Source organism: Lontra canadensis, unplaced genomic scaffold, assembly GCF_010015895.1.
Source record: "Lontra canadensis isolate GAN:19392208 unplaced genomic scaffold, GSC_riverotter_1.0 scaffold9, whole genome shotgun sequence".
NCBI lineage: Eukaryota > Metazoa > Chordata > Mammalia > Carnivora > Mustelidae > Lontra > Lontra canadensis.
Window position 1 is genome coordinate 27,940,166 of NW_022631003.1, and position 3,957 is coordinate 27,944,122.

Here is a 3,957-nt window from a genome sequence, read left to right on the forward strand (position 1 = left end):
AAAAGAAAATATCACATTCCATTTGACTGCATAAAAATTTTAAACCTCAGGGTGTCATTAAACATAAAACCAAACAGCAAATTGGGGCACCTGGATCCTGGGATCGAGCCCCGCATCGGGCTCTCTGCTTGGCAGTGAGCCTGCTTCCCCCTCTCTCTCTGCCTGCCTCTCTGCCTACTTGTGATCTCTCTCTCTCATTCTCTCTATGTCAAATAAATAAATAAAATCTTAAAAAAAAAAAAGTGGAACAACTCTTCGTTCCATTCTTCTCTAAAAATAGTTTCTCAAAATTATGCCAGAGAAGAATGTTGGGAAAACTAGTAGATGTCATTGCTTTTGAGTCATTTCGTTCCCTTATTTGATGCTATTTCCATATGTCCCAGATTAAACCAACTGATTTTGAGGATATACATTTTATAATGTTTAATGTTGAACAAGAGTGTAAAGTGAAAGACTCGGGAAAAAGGATATTTTTGACATCAGCTAATTTGTGCCACAGCTTATGTCTTGGATCCATGATTCAAAGGCAGAAATGTGACTAAAACAGCAGTTTCATTTGCCCAGAACACACAGATGATAGAAAGATGCAGGTGAAGGTGGTGGAATGCCCAGCCTGTGGGAAGGAGTTGCCACGTGATTATCGCCACCCGGAGAGAAGCCACTCTGACCCAGTCGCTGAACCCTCAGGCCTTCCCCTTGGCCATCCTGGGGCGTGAACAGCCCTTCTTGCTGCCCAGGGCTTTTCCTCCTGATGACAGCAGCTAGTCACTGTAGCAACCTGGGAGAGCCTCGGGGGATCACAGGAGCTTGGGGCCCCTTGAGATTGAGGTACAGCCTAAAGCATTTGTCGGTGCTCTGCTGCTTTTTCTGGATGAGTGGGAAAGATTACAGCCCTATTAAGGGAAAACTGAGCAAACACAACAAAACATCTCCGCGTTTAAGTACTTAGCCCTTGTATCCTGGCCTCTGAGCCCCATCCCGATCCCACTGAGTCCTTGATACAAATCCAAAGGAAGATGAGCCCCAAAGAAATCACCATGGAAAAAGAGTGATGGGCTAGCCTCGTGAGAGCTTCTCAAGTCTTTGCAGTTTCCAGGGAAAGTCCCACCCTCCTCTGGCGATCTGTGTATTCCTGAGCCCTAGCCTGGTGCCCTCTTCATTGAGGTCTGGGTCATGGATCAAAGCCCCTGACAAAGCAATGGAACAAATTGCCAGGAAGCCTCAGATCTATCACTGGCTGTCTCGTGGACAGATTATGGTGAGAAGTTTTTTTGTTTTTTTTTTGTTTGTTTGTTTGTTTTGAACAAGCCCTTGTCAGTTTTACTGAAGAAGAATTCTGTGTGATTAACTTTTCACCAGTCTGTTCTGGCATGCTTCTAATGATATCAGAATCTCTGGGATCAATGATTGCCCATGTGCGTACTCTGTAGTGTTTCCCATCTGCTGTGCCCAGTTCAGTATTACTGCTACTGTACCGGTGGACCCCAGTGCCAGTCTGGGCCAACATGGCGTAGTATTCTATTTCAGGTTTCCTCAAGGCTGGGCAGTGGTTGGCAAGGGTGACCGGTTTCACTTTGCCCTGTCTGGACATTTTCAGAGTTTACATGTACCCTGGCAAGTACTTTCCACTTTTTATAGAGTTGGAGCCTATGGTCGATCGACTCCAGAGACTTTTTCTACAAAGCAAACATTTAACATCGACCTGAAGCACCCACCCCCACTTTTTTTTTTTTTTTTTTTTAAACCATCTCAAAACCAGATCCAGCTTTCTGGAAGCTGAACCCTTTAGTAATAAAACCTTAGAAATCTAGGGTCCGAGTCACTGAGAGGACCTCTCAGTTTCCTCTGTGGCCCCTCTGTGCCCGTGGGCATGCTATCTCCCTGTTGTGAGTACTTTTGAAAACCACATTGCCTCTCTGGTCCTGGTTTGCATCACTTAAAAAGAAAAAAAGAGTATTGGGTTGGCTGATCTCTGAGGTCTCTTCCTGATCCCTAGTCCCTGGTTTGATTTTCAGGAGTTTGGTTGAAGAACACAGCCTGTCATCCTGTCATGCCCATGCCCCTGTAATTGTCTTTCAATTACAATGTCCAACATGTACCAAAGGCCTTTTTCCTTTGTGAGGCACTATGTTGACTGCTTAGCATGCTCACATGTACTGAAGGTTTACAAGAATCTTATGCTGTCTCCCTTTGACACAGGAGAACTGGGAAGCTACCAGAGGTTATGGAATTTACCCAGCGCATACAGCTAACAAGCAGTGCAACTGAGTTCAGATTCTGGTTGATCTGACTTTAGAGCCAAAGTCGTTGAATGGACTCTATTTCCTGCTTCCTTCTGGATTATTTTGTCCTAGTCTTTACAAGACAAGAAACTAAAATGAGAAAGAGTAGAAAATGTTCAGATTTTAGAAGTCAATGAAGTTTTAAAAAAATATATTTATTTATTTGACAGAGAGAGAGAGAGATAGAGAGCACAAGCAGGGTTAGTGGCAGGCAGAGGCAGAGGGAGAAGCAGACTCCCCACTGAACAGGGAGCCTGACGTGGAGCTCGATCCCAAGACCCTGAGATCATGACCTGAACTGAAGACAGACACTTAACGGAGTCACCCAAGCGTCCTAAGACATCAATGAAGTTTTTAAAAAGGAGGAGGAGGAAAAGAAGGAGCAGAAATTCAACACTTGTAACTCTGTTTGGGATAGTTCAGAAAAACAGCAATAATTGAGAATTCCAGATGGCAAATTTTGGATATTTCTCTCCTCCCCAACCCCTCATTGCCAATTCTTTTTTAAGCAAGGGCTTTCCATAGTTAATGACACCTTAGAGGGAACTGAATCAATGGGATAAATCATGTTTAAACATGGTGTAGGTAAAGTGTTTTCTATTCTCAAGTTGTTGCCTTGTTTTAATAAATGAAATCAAATCAACACATGATAAATTTCTTATAGTTCATTGTGCTGTAGCTCCATTCATTACAAAAACATTTAAAAGTAACTCTAATGTATTTATAAATATTGCCTCTATAAATCATGCCTCTATACTCCATATACCAAATTTGATCATTTTATAGGTCACAGAAGGTTGAAGTTGGAGGGAAATTTCCAGATCATAGAGCTGATATTCTCTCCTTAAATACTAATGTGAATGCTTTGGAATTACTGTACATATATTTTAATTGTTCTAAAATGTTTTGGAGTGCCTGACTGGCTCAGTCAGAAGAGTCTGTGATTCCTGATCTTGGGGTTGTGAGTTCTAGCCCCACATGGGGTGTAGAGATTATTAAGTAAATGTAAAAAAAAAAATAAAATGTTTGGAAAGAGGTAAGATTTGTTAAGTTCTACGTTAAGGTTTTGTGTAAGGTCTAATCTTCTATCTTCAATTGAAATTATCTTTGAGTTTTAAAAATATGCTCATATGGACCAGATTTAGTGTACATATGTCTGAAAGTAGTTTACACATGTCTGAAATATGTTTAAGCTCAAACTGAGGCTAAGTGTACGAGGATTTATTTGTAAATAGCTCCCTCTAGTGAGAATTATTTAAAATTGAATGGTTCATTTCTGAATCGTTGAACTGGTTTTTGAAGAGCAGTTTTCAATTTTTAAGAACTACAAATTCTTGAATTGTATTCTTTGTAGTGTTTCAGATAATAGAATAATTAATTTTTTAATTACTGTAAGGCCTATTGTTGAAATAATTTACGGTGAAAAACAATCCGAAGACACACATAATAAATTAGCTATGTGTCAACACCATAACTGTAACTTTTTAGAGAAGTAATAAAATTGACTTGAAAGAGAAATCTTGGCAGCGATGTAAAATGTCAACCATTCTAGAGATGGGAATTGAGTGTGGGGCTTAACAGCAGGGTGGTGTTGAGACTGCTACAGAATTCAGGCTGAAAAGAATAACCTTGTTAACAGCTTACAGATTGTTTGCATTTGTGTTTTCATTTGCTC

At 40.7% G+C, this 3,957-nt stretch overlaps 1 pseudogene; it reads right to left on the bottom strand.

The window, feature by feature from the left end:
* Window positions 1-765: 765 nt before the first annotated feature.
* LOC116866040 lies at window positions 766-1,748 on the bottom strand (annotated as a pseudogene).
* Window positions 1,749-3,957: the final 2,209 nt, after the last annotated feature.